Source organism: Carassius auratus, chromosome 13 (genome assembly GCF_003368295.1).
Source record: "Carassius auratus strain Wakin chromosome 13, ASM336829v1, whole genome shotgun sequence".
Lineage (NCBI taxonomy): Eukaryota > Metazoa > Chordata > Actinopteri > Cypriniformes > Cyprinidae > Carassius > Carassius auratus.
The window spans coordinates 21,405,643-21,425,189 of record NC_039255.1 but is presented as its reverse complement, the minus strand read 5'-3'; the positions used below and the strand labels follow the sequence as shown (position 1 = coordinate 21,425,189).

The 19,547-nt window shown below is 37.4% G+C and overlaps 1 long non-coding RNA gene across 1 annotated transcript; it reads left to right on the top strand.

Moving 5' to 3' along the window:
• The first annotated feature begins 6,183 nt into the window (after positions 1–6,183).
• LOC113113196 (uncharacterized) lies at positions 6,184–18,188 on the top strand. The gene is made up of 3 exons (XR_003293563.1): positions 6,184–6,264; positions 6,927–7,070; positions 17,554–18,188. It is a non-coding gene; the product is annotated as an uncharacterized LOC113113196 (long non-coding RNA).
• Positions 18,189–19,547: the final 1,359 nt, after the last annotated feature.

Here is a 19,547-nt window from a genome sequence, read left to right as displayed (position 1 = left end):
AACATGTAAGACCTCCTTTTATCTTCGGAACACAGTGTAAGATATTTTAGATTTAGTCCGAGAGCTCTCAGTCCCTCCATTGAATCTGTGTGTACGGTATACTGTCCATGTCCAGAAAGGTAAGAAAAACATCATCAAAGTAGTCCATGTGACATCAGAGGGTCCGTTGGAATTTTTTGAAGCATCGAAAATACATTTTGGTCCAAAAATGGCAAAAACTACGACTTTATTCAGCATTGTCTTCTCTTCCGTGTCTGTTGTGAGAGAGAGTTCAAATCAAAGCAGTCTGGATATCCGGTTCGTGAACGAATCATTCAGTTCACCAAATCGAACTGAATCATTTTAAACGATTAGCATCTCTAATACGCATTAATCCACAAATGACTTAAGCTGTTCACTTTTTTAATGTGGCTGACACTCCCTCTGAGTTCAAACAAACCAATATCCCGGAGTAATTCATTTACTCAAACAGTACACTGACTGAACTGCTGTGAAGAGAGAACTGAAGATGAACACCGAGCCGAGCCAGATAACGAACAATAGACTGAGTCGTTCACGAGTGAAGAGCCATTTCTATCATACGCGTCCAATTCGTGAACCGAGGAGCTGATGATACTGCGCTTGTGTGGTTCAGCGTGAAGCAGACCGACACACAGAGCGTCTGAACTGAACTGATTCTTTTGGTGATTGATTCTGAACTGATTCTGTGCTAATTTTATGAGCGCGGGTAAACCGACGGCTTGAATCAAGGGCAATCATTGCAAATGACGCCATTACGTTGAGCGCAAAAGAACCGGTGAACAGTTTTCTTCAACCGGTTTATTGAATCGAACTTTCCGAAAGAACTACTGGTAATCCCAAAACCGATGCAACTGGTTCTTCACTCGTGAACGAGTCAGTCTATAGTTCGTTATCTGGCTCGGCTCGGTGTTCATCTTCACAGCAGTTCAGTCAGTTTACTGTTTGAGTGCATGCATTACTCCGGGATATTGGCTTGTTTGAACTCAGAGGCAGTGTCAGCCACATTCAAAAAGTGAACAGCTTAAGTCATTTGTGGATTCATGCGTATTAGAGATGCGAATCGTTTAAAACGATTCAGTTTGATTTGGTTAACTGTTTCAAAAAGATCCGGTTACATTCGTTCGCGAACCGGATATCACAAACTGCTTTGTTTTTAAGTGTCTTACAACAGACACGGAAGAGAAGACAATGCTGAATAAAGTCGTTGTTTTTGCCATTTTTGGACCAAAATGTATTTTCGATGCTTCAAAAAATTCCAACGGACCCTCTGATGTCACATGGACTACTTTGATGATGTTTTTATTACCTTTCTGGACATGGACAGTATATAGTACATACATTTTCAGTGGAGGGACAGAAAGCTCTCGGATTTAACCTAAAATATCTTTAACTCAGTTCCGAAGATGAATGGAGGTCTTAAGGGTTCGGAACGACGTGAGGGTGAGTCATTAATGACATAATTTTCATTTTTGGGTGAACGAACCCTTTAAGCTCATCTCCCCCAGCAATTCTCATTACCATAATCTAAAAAGAAAATATCCTTCTCATTAACGTAATGTGAAAAAAGTTATTATGTCTCAACTACATTGTATGTATACCTAATGGCCCTAAATACAGGCTTAATTTTCTTAATGCCAAATATAATTAGTTGATTTTCACTTTGTTGTGAAATATGACCAGGACATGTTTCATAAGATTCATTTTAATATTAGAATATATATATATATATATATATATATATATATATATATATATATATATATATATATATATATATATATATATATATATATAATCCAGTCATATTATTGATGAGTAACACAATAAGGTTCATTATTTAATATTAATTAATGCATTAGCAAAACATTTGTTATTTATTAATCTTTGTTAACGTTAATTAATAAAAATGCAACTGTTCATTGTTTGTCCATGTTAGCTCAGGTCCATTAATTAATATTAACAGATACAATTTTGGATTTTAATAATCAATTACTAAAAACAGAAATGAATATGAACTGAGATTAATAAATGCTTTAAGTAATTTTTCATAGTTAATATAAATTAATGTAGTTAACTAATGTTACAAATGGAATCTTATTGGAATGTGTTACCTACTGATGTAACTGCACTGATAGCTGGATGAGAACCAAATTTTAACTTTGCGAAACTCAATCATTTAACTGAACTAAAACAACATTACAATAAATAGAGATGAAAAATAACTCTATTTTCTTCTGCAGAGCAGCTTTACGGTTGAAATTGAAGTCTTTTTATAGTTGATGAATCTTACAACATTAACAGTTATTTTCCTGTTTATTAATTTACATTTACATTTATTCTTTTAGCAGACGCTTTTAGACGCAAAAGAGCAATAATTTACAAGCACTATAATAAGTCTCAGTTAGCTTAAACGCAGTACATGTAGCAAAGACTTTTAAATAATATAATAAATAAAAAGATAGAAAAGGAAAAAGAATAGAGCAAGCTAGTTTTTGAGGTCTTTTTTGCTGTTAATTGTATAATAAATGAAAAGAAAACAGATAGAATACAAAAAGATTAGATAGCAAGTAAGATTTTATTAATTTATTTAGAATTTAGAATTAGAATAGCGAGTGCTAAAGTTAGAGGGTCAAATAAAGATGGAAGATATGTGTTTAAAGCCGTTGGGCAGGTCATTGCACCAGGAGGGAACATTTAATTTAAAAGTCCGTAAAAGTGACTTTGTGCTTCTTTGGGATGGCACAATCAAGCGACGTTCACTTGCCTTCAATTTTATGCGAGCAGCTATTGATAGCCAGTGCAAATTAAACAGAGATATAACGTGTATTATTTTTGGCTCATTAAAAATGTATCTTGCTGCTGCGTTCTGAATTAATTGTAAAGGTTTGATAGAACTGGCTGGAAGACCTTCCAAGAGAGCATTGCAATAGTCCAGCTTGGACAGAACAAGAGTTTGAACAAGGAGTTGTGCAGCATGTTCCGAAAGGAAGGGCCTGATCTTCTTGATGTTGAATAAAGCAAATCTGCAGGATTGGACAGTTTTAGCAATGTGGTCTGAGAAAGTTTGCTGGTCATCAATCATAACTCCAAGGCTTCTGGCTGTTTTTGAAGGAGTTATGGTTGATGTGCCTAACTTGATGGTGAAATTGTGATGAAACGATGGGTTTGCTGGAATCACAAGCAGTTCTGTCTTGGCAAGGTTGAGTTGAAGGTGATGGTCCTTCATCCAGCATGAAGTGTATAGTGTTCCTGTAGCTCAAATGATAGAGCATTGCTTTGTCAAGTGCAAGGTTGGGGGTTCGATTCCCCTGGGAACACATGATAGGTAAAAAAAAAAAAATTATAGCCTAAATGCACTGTAAGTCACTTTGGATAAAAGTGTCTGCTAAATTAAATTAAATTAAATTAAATGTCTGTTAGACAAGTTGAGATGTGAGCATCTATCGTTGGATCGTCAGGATGGAATGAGAGGTAGCGTTGAGTGTCATCAGGATAGTAGTGTTATGAAAATCCATGTTTCTGAATGAAAGAACCTAATGATGCCATGTAGACAAAGAAGAGAAGTGGTCCAAGAACTGAGCCCTGAGGCACCCCAGTAGTTAGATGTTGCGACTTGGACACCTCACCTCTCCAAGATACTTTGAAGGACCTATCTGATAGGTAAGACTCAAACCACTGAAGTGTGGTTCCTGAGATGCCCTTTGTCAGTAGGGTTGATAGGAGGATCTGATGGTTAACTGTGTCAAAAGCAGAGAACAGATCAAGCAGGATAAGTACTGAAGATTTGGTCTCTTGGCTTTTTGCAGGCTTAGGGTTACAATGACTGAGAGCAAGGCAGTCTCAATTAAATGTCCACTTCTGAAGCCAGATTGGTTGCTGTCAAGGCAGTTGTTCTGTGTGAGAAAGGCAGAGACTTGGTTGAACACAGCTCATTCAAGTGTTTTTGCAATGAAAGGAAGAAGGGAACTAGTCTGTAGTTCTCTAAAAGGGATGGGTTGAGGGTGGGGTTTGTAAATAATGGAGATATGAGAGCCTGTCTATATGTTGAGGGAAAAACATAAGCGTGGAGGGATATGTTAATGATGTGAGTGAGTGCAGGTACAACTGCAGGAGAAATGGCTTGAATGAGATGAGATGGAATAGGATCAAGCGGACGAGTAGTAGGGTGATTAGAATGGATGAGTTTGGACACTTCTGCCTGAAAGAGTGAAAAGAAGGATGTGAATGAGTGTATTTTTGCTGGTGAGATGTGCTTGATGGATTGTGGTGTGGAAAATTGTGCACTGATGTTTTTAATTTTATTAATGAAAAATGTGGCAAAGTCGTCAGCTATTAGAGTTGACGCAGGAGAAGGACAAAGGAGCGAGGAAAACAATCTGTATTGCATAAAATGCTATACATGTGCATATATTTATATGCAGTAGGGCATTTTGTCTGTCAATTCTTTTTCTTCTATATACTAAATATAAAAAATGTTGTGACTGGCTGTAAGTTTGTTGATTAGTATTGTATTGCATTTCAGTGAAGAAGTTAAAACTTCGGCTCTGGATACACAGTATTAGATTTGTAGCTCTCTGTTCTATGGGAATCATTTTCTTTCATATTATTTTATACTTATTCCATGTAACAGTGTCAAGATTAATGACTTTTTGTGATGATTTAGAGCCAAGCACACAGTGTGTCCCTACACAGGTGGTTTGTGTGTGTGCACTGTAATATCATGAATGCACTGACATTTCTTCAACTGTCACTCCTCCTGAGCAAATCTAAGTAGTGCACACGAAAACACACAATACTATACAACCAAACACACATGGGCTTCATCATTTAATGACTCCCAGAACCAGGTCAGGAAAGAAATGCTCTTTCATAGCGAATTCTCCTTCTGCAATAAATCTATAGGAAACAGTGGGCTTTGTTGTGGCCTGACACATAGGAACAGCCAGACGCCACAAATGAGATTACATTTCAGAGCAAAAGAGAGCGAGCATTATTATTATTATGACTGTAAATCAGAATGGATGAATGGAATGTCTTCATGTCCTCATATAACATTTCCTGTTCCCTGTATTGCACGAGTTGGAGCAGCTTCTGTACTGTACATGCACAGAAATTTGTTTCGTAAAACAGCGGCTACAGTATGTTCAGAACTGCATACTGCTATTCACACTATTTGTGTTGTTAATAGTATGTAGACACAGTATGCACATTTTATTTATGTATGCAATACCCATATGGCCTACTTTGTTTGTCAAAATGTTCAGTATATAACAAACCACACATGCAACACCGTAACCCACAATGCAATGAGGTTGACTTGCTCAACCCTCTATTTCCATTGCATGAATGAGCTGGAAGGAATAATAAAGCTCTTTTATTTTATTCAGTTGTGATTAATTTATTATGATTTATTTATTTGAGTCCTATTTATTCAGAATGTCCAATTTTTAAACTTTATACACACAATTTGATAAAATACATCACTGATCAAATCTTTGGGGTTGCAAAGATTATTTAAATGTTTTTGAAAAAAGTAACTTATGCTCACCAAGGCGCATATATATATATATATATATATATATATAATAATAATAATAATAAAAAAGATGAATTTTCAGCATCATTACTCCAGTATTCAGTGCCACATGATCCTTCAGAAATCATTCTGATATGCTTTAAATATTTATTTTATATTTTATAAAATAAATTTTCTTTTCTTTAATGAATTAACCATTCAAAATAACATATAAATACTAATAATAATAGTAGTAAAACACTCTCACTGACCGCAAGCAGTAATTTACTGTATGTGATATGAAATGCAAATATTGCATAATGCATAATTACAACATTCCAGTCATTACTAATTATAAGTCTATAAAGTCTATAAATATACTAATTATAAGCCTATAAATATAAAGTCTATACTGCTGGTTTGGGATTTTCATCACTTACCTGCTCAGCATGATGCCATGCTAAATATATGAAACTCATGAAAATACTGTGATATGTTAATAATTCAGTATACCAAATATCATGGCAGAGTCACGAAACTGGAATCTCTCATATTGCAGCATCATACAGAAATTCTGTGGAAACAGATGATGTAATGAAAATCAGAGAAGATTAAACCCCTGTTTCTTCACTTAATTCATTGTTTTCAAACTTCTGCAGCTGCTGCAGAACCAATGTGGAGATCCAGAGGTCTTCTGACCTTCCCTGCACCTGCCACAGCCTCTCAAGGTGAAGGAGACAGAGTGAGAAAGCACATCACAGAGTCACAGTGTTTAGTAATCTGTAGTGGGATGCTCCTAATTATGGATTTAGACGTATTGTTACAATAACGACGTGAACTGAAGTGATTGTGGTCAAACACAATGTTTTTATAAAACTGTTTTTAGGGTTGATGCAACAATAATGAGAACAAAGGGTGCTCAGGTAAATGAAATACTATATTATTAGCATATTTGCATATGAAAAATACCCTGATGATACTTAATTAGCCAGTTTATGAGGTGACGGGCAGCATGAAAAAAAAAAATCAGTCACACATCTTATGTGCATCATTTGCTCTTTTTTTTGTTGCATTAGTGCTAAAAACTAACTGTGTTTGGCAGGAACTATAGACAATGTAGTATACTATAGAAAAATGTAATTGCACAGCAGGTCCATTGTATTCTGACCAAAATCACTTGAACTTACAGCATCACATCATAATTACAACTTCCGAACTCCTGAGTAGGAATTTCCCAGGAGGACTTGGAAGCAGCATAATTACGACATTGTGGTGGGGCTCATGTGTGCTCATCACATAAATACAATAATTTTAATAGGACTTCAGGCTGCATGCATTAAGCGATGGGACTGTGCAATGCCAAAGTTGGGCTCTCTCTCTTATCCTTCAGTCCAGATCAAAACCAGATCAAGCCAGCCTCTCTTCTGCTCTTCGCAGTGTCTCACACTCCCCAGAAAGAGCCCTTGAAGTGCGGCATGGGAGTCAGCTAACAGATGGATGGAATTTTGAGGCTAAGGTCTGGCCAAGCCAGCTGGTGAGAGCTCACATTTCCACCGGCATGAAAATGTTCTGCTTATATCCTCTGCAATCTGAGGAATTGCATTCAGGTGTTGAAGACCCGCTTTTTTTTTTCTTCTCACAAGGAATGCTTTGGCAGCAAAACAAATGCATCTTTAAACATCTTGTACACAGACTCTCCAACATACACGCACATGTGTCAACAAATGTTGTCAAATTTATTTTTATATAGCTGTACACAATACACATTGTTTCAAAGCAGCTTTATAGAAAATCATAATGTAAATGATTAGGATATCTTAATTTCTTCATGCTTTATAGTTGCATTTAGCAGATTAGAGTTTGGTCATAATAAAGTTTAAGTTCAGTTTTATAGACCACGTTTAAGTCAGGAACAAGGCCAACCAAAGTGCTGCAAAACAAACAATAAATGAGAATGAACCATAAACAAGATGGGGGGTTCCTGTATAGTGGGGGGTTCGATGCCTTGCTCAAGGGCACCTAAGCCGTGGTGTTGAGGGTGGAGAGAACACTGTACATGCACTCCCCCCATCTACAATTCCCACCAGCCTTAGACTCGAACTCACAACCCTTCGATTGTGAGTCCGATTCTCTAACCACTAGGCCATGACTTCCCGATTTTGCAATGATACAAGCAATCAAGCTGTCGAGATTTGCTATAGTACAGTTTATCGCCCCCTACACAAGTTTACTGAATGTATGCGGATGCATAGTTGTTGTAGTAGTTATGTTTAGCTAATGGGTTCAGAGATCTAGAATATGAATAATACCGGCAGCCATATCACCCTGGAGCCCAAGACTGGTTGCCCGCTGTAGCTAAGCAGGGCTGAGCCTGACCAGTACCTGGATGGGAGACCTCCTGGGATAACTAGGTTGCTGCTGGAAGAGGTGCTAGTGAGGCTTCGGATGAGACGTTAAACCGAGGTCCTGACTCTCTGTGGTTAGTAAAAATCCCGGGATGTCTTGCGAAAAGATTATACGTGTGACCTCGGAATCCTTCACCCATTGACCTCTGATCATCATGGCCTCCCAACAATCCCCATATCTGCTGATTGGCTTCATCACTCTGTCTTCTCTCCATCAGTAAGCTGGTGTGTGGTGGACGTTCAGGCGCAATATGGCTGCCGTCGCATCATCCAGGAGATAACCCCTGACTAAAGCACTTTGAGTGCCTAGAAAAGCGCTGTATAAAAAGAGGGAATTATGCTTTAAAATGTGCTTTAAGTAGTATTAAATAGCTAATATGCCAGTAATATGCATGCATGCTGACGAACAACTTGTTAATAGTAAACAGTGTTACCTAATTTAAAGAGTTACCTTATCCAACTATATATATATAGAGCTGTTATGTTATAGTTATAATATTTTGCAATGTTATAAATAATCACACAGCTGAGATTTGCTGCATAGTATATATATATATATATATATATATATATATATATATATATATATATATATATAACAAGATTTGTTAAGGCAAGTATCACTAGAGGTGCATTCCAGTTTGTGTACTTATGCACTAATGTATGTCATATAAATATTTTGTGTTCACACGGAAAATTCCAAAGAGAAAAAGTGCACTTTATATGTGTGGATGATGCACTAACTGAAAAATAAATAAATAAATACTCTCAGCTGTCAGACACCAATGTTGAATGACAAAATATATTTATAAAACTCATACAATATCACGGTTGAGTATATAGTGAATTAGTACATACTCTAGTATATTGTATACATGCATAGTGAATTGTGTGTTAGTTGGAATGCAACTGAAAGCTTAATTGTTTTTTAGAGTTTTTTTAAATTCTTTCATCATTTACTTTCCCTAAAGCTGTGGTTACCAACATTCTTCAACATATCTTATTTTATGTTCAGTAGAATAAATGTCATGGCAGGATGAAAGCATTTTCTTTTTTGGGTGAACTGTTGAACAAACCCGTTATTCTAAATATTCAACATAATTAAATTTATTTATTTTTTAAACATTCTTATGGAAAGGTGTGCAATTATTCTTCTAAATGATCAGACTTAAAGGGATCCTCCACCCTAAAATGAATAAAAAAAAAGAAAAATGTTGTCATTAATCACGTACCCCGCATGTCGTTTCAAATCCGTAAAAGATTCGTTCGTCTTCGGAACACAATTTAAGAAATTTCGTTTGAAAACTGGGAGGCTTGAGACTGTCCAGTAGACTGCCAAGTAAATAACAGTGTCAAAGTCCAGAAAAGTATGAAAGACGTTGTCAGAATAGTCCATCTGCCATCAGTGGTTCAACCGTAACGTTATGAAGTGACAAGAATACTTTTTGTAAGCGAAGAAAACTAAAATGACGACTTTATTCAACAATTCCTGTGTTAACAGTCTCCTCTCTCCACATCACTCAAACTGCCTATGCTCTACTGTGTCAGCAGCACCACAAGGATGTGCTGTTTTCTTTCAAATCAAAGCATAAATACACATATAAACAGCCCATCCTTGTGGCACGGCAGTCACTGAAGAGTGCAGGCAGTTTGAGTGATGTGGAGAGACACAGAGGAGACAGTGTAACTTACTTGGCAGTCTATGGGATAGTCACAAGCCTCCCGGTTTTCATCCAAAATGTCTTAAATTGTTTTCTGAAGCTTTTACGGGTTTGGAACGACATGGGGGTAAGTGATTAATGACAACATTTTCATTTTGGGGTGGACTATCTATTTAAGGCTGGATTACACTACAAGACTTTTGCCCAGATTTTTGCCTTGATTTACAGTCTGATCTACTCAACATTATAGTAGATGAAAATCAGAGCCAGTCTGTGCTGTCTCTTCTGTACTGGGCAGTTGGAGTTGACAGATTCTGCATTGCTTGAAGTGAACAGACTCCATGATTTAAATATAATTGAAGGAGTTCAAACATTTTTGATATCTTGAACCAATCTTAAAATACAGATAGTTTTGTATGTTGTGTTCGGAACGACTTGAAAGCCTGGTAGCATGTCATTTATTCATGTGATGCCCAGTTTTTCTCTGTCAGCATTTTTGAAGTCGGCAAATATGTGATGCCTAGTGTGAAAAGGTGTAATGTCTAATTATTTTAATGTAAAATCCCTGGTTTTAAATGACATTATTTATTGAGGCCCTCGGTTGACAACCAGTGATCTAAAGTACATATTAGCCTGTTTTACATTTATTTCTCTACTCTGTGTTGATAGTTGAATATTATTTTTAAATGGAATGTTTGGATTATTGCAAGTCAATTTAAATTTTCAGCCATACATGCGATATAACAGTTTTGGGAAAATGTTGCAGTTGTCATCCAAGCAAAGCTGTCAGTCCATTTAGAAATAGGCCATGGGGGGAATTAGGCAATTATGCTGTTAGACCGTATATTCTGCATCAGTGCGACGGTAACACAATGAAATTTTAAAATGGCAGAAGCGTTCGCGTCTACCACTGGCTCTTAGTGCTGGATTATGAGCCTTTACCCTCAGAGCTGCTAAACCTCGGCTTACCTCACACCAAGCAGTTCGTTGTATTGGTTGTTGGTGAGGTAATGAGGAGCCTGCAGTTTGGGGACATGGACTCCAGGGCAGCACAGTTTTTGACCCATGGGAGCTCATTATTTACCATGCAGCCAGGCCTGGAGTTCAGTCTCACGACTGAAGACACACTGTCACTCGTTTACACGTCATCCCTGACCTGTAAATAACCAGGAAAGTGAATTAATGTGGTGCCATGGGGAACATGGCTCGAGCATGCACTGTTAACACAGGCATGCCCTGTTTTACACAAGCTGTGGGAACGTACAGTGAGTGTTGTCGGAGAGCATGTTAGTATGCAGCCCTTCGCTCTCATGGGTCCTGACAGTGCAGGGCTTGATTGAGTTATGCTTAAGGGAGGATTGGAGAGACATCGATAGCATGAACTGTCTCCATCTGGAGTGCTGTTAAAACATGCAAAATGCTGTGACTCGCTTTGACTGTAATGAGTCTTCTTTGATGGGTTTATGTGGCGCTCCACACTCAATAGAAGGAATCATTATCATTTATTCTTTAATAAAGCTAAGTTCAATTTCACCTTTCTGTAACATGTTTATTTTTCTGAACACATGGCACAGACATTATAATGGTGTAATTTATGCATTAACACAGTTATACAGTACTTGTCAAAGGTTTGGTGACATTGTGATCTTAAAATGTTTTTTTATTATTACTTCAGTGGCATTTGGAAAAGTACAAAGAGGACAATTAAAGCAGTGGGAAAGTCATATGATCCTCTATTACCACAGTTTCCTCCAGGATGATGCAGACGTTTAGTCATCAGAAAGAAATCAGTTACATTTATTGAAAACTGGTGGAGCAAGCGTGTACATATAAAAAATCATAACAAAATATATGTAAATATAAAAATCAATCAAAGCTCAAATACACTCTTTCTAACAAAACATGGCATTATGTGCTAACCTGATGAAAACAACCCACAAGGAAACCATATCAGCACCTTTATTAAATATGACCACACATTTCATAAATGAATGATGACCAATCTACTAAATACAAACATGTTGTACATCAAAGTTTTGTTTGTGCCCTGGAAGTAGAAACAAGAAAAGAAAAGAAAAGAAAAAAAGGAGAAAAACAGATGTCTTGGCAGAAAATCACCAGGACATTTTCCATTAAATTTATGGAGATTTCCTTCAACCCTAAAACACTTGCAATGCAGAATTCAAAACACAGGTAAAATGTGTATACATACATATATATATATATATATATATATATATATATATATATATATATATATAATCACACAGGTCATTGATAGTGTCACCCCAAAAATGAAAATTGGGTCATGACAAGCCATTAATTACTCACCTTCATGTTGTTCCAGAAGACTTTTGTTCGTCTCTGGAACACAACAGAAGATATTTTAAGGTTTCTGTCCCTTAATTGACAGCCTAAGCAACTGGGGGGGGGGGGTTCTTTGTTATTGTCCTCTCATATTTTTGACAAACTATTTTTCTGTTTGTCACTGTAAAATCTGCTTTTACACAGTCAGTATTGTATAAGTGCTATACAAATAAAAGTGACTTGACGTCATCAAATGTTGAGGACACAAATGGTCCTCGCTCAGTGGAATGACATCACTGCTCATTTGCTTGAAAATCTGAGGAACAAGCTTCTACGGGTGCTCTCCTTGAAGTCCTTCTGCTTTTCTGTGAGCGTGGACATTCAGTGTCACAAATATGCCAATCCACAGTGAAACCGAACACTTGGTCTCGGAGAGCTCTGATTTTGCTGGACCTGCAAAAAAAAAAAAAAAAAAAATGGATTTGAGCTTTTCCAAAGTGTGGGATTTGATTTCAATCTCTGGACTGATTTGTTGTAGCAGTGGGGGACTTACATAAAAAGAAACACACACACACACACACACACACACACACAAACTAGAAACAGAAATCTACAATCAGACATACAAAATGGCATTTTGTTGCTCTAGCATTTAGCACTCATACAAACCAGTCAAACTCTTTTCTTTCCACAATTCCTCACTGTTTCCTGCACAGGCCTTAATTGAGATCACCTAGAGAGGAAACCACGAGTCCCAGTCACTAGCAATTAAAAATCACATTCATATTGTGCTGGCCAGCACATGGGCATTTAAAGAGTGTGATTTTCAATGGAGCGGCCCATCTGTTTGTGATTTCTATATTCGGCCTCTTTTTTCATATTTATTTAAATGTGGCCCATCATGAAAGGCTGGTGAATGAAACAATGTGGTAAAATGGCTTTTTGATCGTACAAATAATCAAGCACTTGGCAGGATTGGCCTTCTTAAATAAATACCCGATTTGCCAAATATTAGCTTTTTTAAAAGTCTGTTTATTGTCTGAATGCCTTGTGCCTAAACCGAGTAAGAAAACACAGAATCAATTATCACTGAATCAAACAGCCGCCTGATTAAATAATGCATCTGACAGAGGCACTGACCACATTTCACAAATAAACCCCACGTTTCTGCTAGGAATGCGTGGGAACGTGGAGCTGAACGGACTGGGCCCTGCTGTATTTGGGGCCCAGCGCTGTCAGGTGATTACCTTTGATCCGCCAGTCGATTAATAGCAAACTCTATTTGTATAAATGATCCCATTACTACTTCCAAAGAAACAGGGAAGACTAGAAAGCATGCAAGCAGGGGGAAACCCCCCGCCCCGATGTAATACAACACTCTCCTGGAGTCACGAAAATAGATTTTATCGCAGTCTCCGAGACATTTGGTTTTTATTTAGTACCGTAATGACGAATGCAATCTAAAAGTGGATTCATATGTCATCAGAGAGACATGTCATCAATGAGAAATTCAAAAAGACACTCGCGGGATTATATTTGGGCTAGATGTCAAAGGAGAAGGACCTTCTGGGAGCAATATGTTATGCAGCGTGTCCCGCCGACCTGAATTGTGCTGTAAAATAAGATTGATTCCCAGACTCATGTCCTAATGAAGACCGCATGACAAACTCAAGCAAACAGAAACCTGGCCAGTGAGTTTGGCAGCTGTCACTCCCAAAGAGATTTTGATTTTTTTGACCAGTTTGCCACAGACTAGGCTACAACAGGCGACTGATTTAGATGAACTCGGCTAGGCCAGTCTGGTTCCCTTTAAAGGAGACTGCTTAAGCACAGAGACTAGAAACATGGCACAATCCACCATATAACAAAGAGTTTCCTATGGTAACAGCTCTCTCATCCAGCCATCAGGACGCTTAAATAGATTCTGAGCGTCAGAGTGCTCAGTGACTGCCATTTTAGCACCTGTGTTATCATCTGAAACTTGATCTAAAGAGACGGATGCTGGAATCTACAACAGTGCAGAAAGGTGAAAACATATATAATAAAATGTGATATGCTATAACTAAAATGTATTATAAAATATTGGTAGCACTTTATTTTAAGAACCAATTCTAACTATTAACTAGCTGCTTATTAGCATGCATATTACTAGCATAATGGCCATTTATTATTTATAAAGCACATATTAATGCCTTATTCTGCATGACCATATTTAACTACTAACTATCAATAAGAAGCAAAAATGCTCAATCAGTAGTGAATATGTTTTCCCTATTAAATGGCAAAATAGTTTGTTCTTGTTGAACAGATGAGCAGTGTTAAAAGTTAAAGAGCCTTTAATAACCTATGATCGTACCAGATGTAACAAACTTATATATATATATATATATATATATATATATATATTCAAATTCGCATATACAATTCATTAACTGTATTGTAAGTTAATAAAATACAACTAACAAAATAATATGTTATTAGTCTAATTGTAAGCTGTGAGAGATGATTAACAACAATAATCATCATCATCATCATCACAAATAAATAAATAAGTAAATAAATAAATACATGTACTGTACCCTACAAATATCATGTTATTAGATATACTTGTATATAATTTTACAATGTTAGAAATGGATTTCATGCTGAAGAAATACAAATGAAAGACAGATCACTATGAGCGCAACTATGAAAAGGGGCGGAGCTACGCAAGGTCCATTGATATTTATATGCATTTTTTTTAAGTAATCTGCTGTCATAAACATCTCATTGATTTAAATGACAAGCTATCATTTTGTCCATATATAAGCAACTCACAACTTGCATATTTTAAAATCTAAATAAATAAAATAAAATAATTTATTTAAAATAAAGAAATAAAGACATATCTTTATTTCTTTATCATACTACAGTACATGAGGCATAAAAGCTTGATGTATCAAAAACAACACTCATTACTAACTATAAACGATAAATTTAGCCTCAATAAACTCTTAATTTGCTGCTTTAATAGTTAGTATTATTTAATAGTTAGTAAGGTAGTTGATAAATTTTGGTATAGGGTGGGATTAAGGGATTTAACATATGGTCATGTGCTTTTTAGTATTAAAAAACAACAGCCAGTGTGCTAGTAATATGCATGCTAATAAACAACTTGTTTAAAAATGAGAATTGGTCCATAAACTACAGTGTTCTCACTACTTCAATCAAAATGCAGTTACTGTTGGCCATGAGCATGCAGGAGAGACGTGAGAGCGAGCCGGTGTTGGAATGTGGTTCAAGCTACCAGTTTGTGCCCGTCTGTAAGGGGAAGCCGGCCTCCCCTCATTAATTACCTCAAGAGTTATTCACAGCGCTGCATGCTTGCTGTGCCTTCAGCACCTCGATGGCTGCATGATCAGCCACTTACCCCACTAACTGGCTTCCATTAACACCTGCTCTTTGACGTCATGTTTGATCACGGTGATCGCGCGGTGACGGCTGCGCTTCATGGGCACATGTGGCTGTGTGTTCGCGGTGCAGCTGTTTCCCAGTATGCGGAGGATGTTTTCTGCCCTGTCAGCTTCACCTCCTGTAGTATGTGGCAATATAAATACAAATCCTGAAGAAATAAACAACAGTGGGGGGTCCTTTCGAGGGGGAACAGAAGGTTGGGTGGGAGACGCGGTCAAGGCTGCAGAGGCCTTGTTTTAATTTACAAGTGCTTTGTGATACTAGGACAACTGAAATTCAAAATACAAAATGTTTGCCGTTTTGGAGGGTTTCACCGGGAGGTTGTTTTTTGATACTGGCTCCAGCAGTTCCAGGAAGATCTGTCAAAACAAGAGTGTATCCTGTCATGTGTAAGAAATAAATCAAGCCTTAGACAGGCAAGTGGGAGTAGGCAGCGCTGCTGTACATTAACCTGCAGGTCTTTTATAAAAGCCTGTATTTATTGACATCTGAGATTACTGTCTGATTTATGTGAAATAGGCAGTGTTGACTAGGATTAGCATGTCCCCAAATGTTTCAGTCACCAACTGAAATGAAACATATACTTTTTATTCAATGAAACATAACATTTCTGCAACCTGATGTAGTTTGGGTTCCTTGCCACTGTTGCCTTTTTGGCTTGCTTAGGGGTCTGCAAGACACTTTCAGAAATTTGTCAACATGACTGCAATGACACCATCAGATTGCATTTAATTAAACTGAATGATGGCACTGCTGGCACACCTCGAATTAAATAAATTATGACCAATTAAATTTTCTCAGTATGCTTCGCTTTTGATTGTTAAAGGAGAGTACTTTGTATTAATGAGAATACTTTGTACTTTGTTGATTGTGTGAAATTAGTTTTACGTTGAAGTGCATTCTTAAATCGTTTCAGTAATCTTTTGTGTGTGTGTGTGTGTGTGTGCTTTAAAGTAGATATTGTTTAAGATTTTTGAGCCGTGTTTTAGGTGAAATGTTCAACAGATGGTGAGTCAGTGGACTGTAGACAGGCTGAAGCTGGAAGTAGATCTGTTTCCTCATCCTTCACTTTGACCTTTTGCAATATGACCCACATTGAAGAATCACTCAGTAGCATAATAAAAATGAAACTTTAGGGCTATTAACATTGAGCTACATCAGCAAGTCAACAATGACGTGAAGTATGATCCAATGAGTTAATATACACGCTCAGCATGACGAAGACCACATGAAGTCTGGCGAGCATGCAGAGCCTGCTGGGGCGCTCTGTGGGGGTATTGGGTGTCGTGATGAATATGCTGCCTCCCTAACGACTCCAGAATCACAACTATTCCATAGCTATGGTGTCAGATGGCCACGGGGCCTTGTGGGAACTTGTTGATGCATAGAAAGACCGGGGTCAAGCTAGTCTCCCTCTCTGGGTACCGTCAGCCTCATCTTTTTCAGTTTAACTGATGAGCAATCCACACTCTCTTTCTGTTTTACAGCAGGAGTGAAGATTTAGGGAAAGCAGGAAAACCTCCATGATCAGGTTTCCCACTCTGAGTGTGATGGAGTGAGTGTGTGGAGGAGCAAATGGGTGAACTGGGACACTCCGTCTTATTCCAGAATTAGGGAAGCGATGAACTCATAATGAGGTGAATTAACAAGTGATGAAACCAGCGGAAATAATAACTGTCACTGACAAGGAGGATATCAATTAATGATACTAGAGGATTTTTCATAGACTTAGTGGAGTTCTCAGTTGTTTCATACAAACTTTGTCACTGATGTTTCTCTTGAAAGAAGACACATATGAGACAACTGTATAACAGCTAAAGTAATGTGGATTGTTCAGATTTGGTGAATTTGATAAGAAATGATTGTTGACCTTGGTATGATTGTTTGGTATGACTTTGGTATTTTGGCATCACGGACATCGCGGGTGGCCAGCAGCGAGCTATATATATATATATATATATATGTGAGATTACCAAGGACTTTTCCATAAAACAATATTATAGCACAAAGGTCTCCATTGATTCTTGTTGTTTTCTAGGCAAAACCTCTCAAATGCATTTTAGTTGTGAGTTTTTCCCTAAGTGGGTTCAGAATGAGACCATGACATCATTTAATGAAGAGCATTTGGTAGTGCTGTGATACTGAAATCCTTTAAGCATATTTTCATTGTACATGTGGCTTTTCTCTTTAGCCGAGCACTTGCTGAAACTCCACACCTGAGGAGCGCCAAAATCAAATCCATCTGTGTGAAAAACCTCCAGGGGAGGATTGGGAGTCACTCTGGATTAAGAGGAAGTCAGATGCATAAACTCGAGGTGTACATGTATGGTGAATACATCACCCTCCACCACTGGGCTGATACTGGAGATCAATCCTAAGGCTGGGGACAGAGCTGAAAATGAGTAATAGTGGAAGAAACTTCCAAGATCAAGTTCCTAGGCAGCCGGTGCTGGGTGGAGGATGGTTACAAAGCTGGAGAGTTGCACTGACCCATGAGCTGAAACAGCACTGCAGGAGGAAAAATAGTCTGGAAAAATCAGCTGCTTGTATGAAATGTCTAACAGTATCTGATCCAGTTTCATAAGGACTATTATTGTAATCCTTTCAGGAACTCAGGGCTCCAACCCCATTTGTTGAAAAAATAAAGTGATGAAAGCCGACATGAAGCAGGATGATTCTCAGTCTTTCAGTAGCCATGTATGCCATTATGAAAGCATTATGTTAAGGGTGTGGGCGCATTTCTTTGGGCTGAAAGCAGCTTCAGCTGACTGCTGCTCTGATGAGGAGATGAACCGATAATGTTTCACTCTCAGTATTTCATATACAAAACATGAGCTATTTAATGAGTCACATCCAAAAAAATAAAATAAAATAAAAAATAAAATAATAGAAATGCAACACAAAGGTGTCATTGTCAGGGGAAGTCGTGGCCTAATGGTTAGAGGGTTGGACTCCCAATCGAAGGGTTGTGGGTTCTAGTCTCGGGCCGGACGGAATTGTGGGTGGGGATAGTGCATGTACAGCTCTCTCTCCACCTTCAATACCACGACTTAGGTGCCCTTGAGCAAGGCATCGAACCCCCAACTGCTCCCCGGGCGCCGCAGCATAAATGGCTGCCCACTGCTCCGGGTGTGTGCTCACAGTGTGTGTGTGTGTTCACTGCTCTGTGTGTGTGCATTTCGGATGGGTTAAATGCAGAGCACAAATTCTGAGTATGGGTCACCATACTTGGCTGAATGTCACTTCACTTGTTTTGGTATTGAAATTTGCTTCTGAATTGATTAATTCCTAATTTCCCACATCTGTAAAATATGTTTTTCTGTAAGCAGGTATGTAGGAATCAATTGAAAAAAAAAAAAAAATAGTCTAAAATAATAGGTGAATCTTGCACATTATAGCTTGCAAATCATAAATACTTATTTTAAATTGTAATAATATTTCATGATATTACAGAGTATTATTTTAATAAAATAAATGCAGCCTTGATGAGAATAATAAACGTTAAAAAAAAAAAGAAAGAAATTGGATTAATAATGCTGTAATTGCTGTAATGCATTATATGTTTTCATAAATAATATAGGTGCCTCTCAATAAATTAGAATGTCGTGGAAAAGTTCATTTATTTCAGTAATTCAACTCAAATTGTGAAACTTGTGCACTAAATAAATTCAGTGCACACAGACTGAAGTAGTTTAAGTATTTAGTTCTTTTAATTGTGATGATTTTGGATCACATATAAATGAAATAAATGAACCTTTCCACGAAATTCTAACTTCTTGAGATGCACCTGTAGTATTTAAAGTTAAAATGCATTATAATGTTTGAAGGTGTGTTTGTCATGTATTTTAGTGCATTTATACTTTCTGAATAAATAGATAAGTATTATAATGTATTATACAAATTTTTAACTTTTATAATTCATTATAAATAAAGGCTTTTAAGTAAGGTTTTACCTACATTTCCTTTTGATTGACTGGGATATCCTTTATGTTAAACAAGAAAATGAACATATTCTCTAGATTTATTTGTCTTCTTTAGTAATGAAGTTTCTTCAGAACTAACTCTCCAGGTCGAACTCTTTCTCTCTTTCTAGCTCATTTGAACTGATGCTCTTGTTTCTGCTCAGTCAGTCCCCCCACATCCTTCTCTTGAATTGGGGTCTGAGAGCACTGAGGCCTCCTAGAA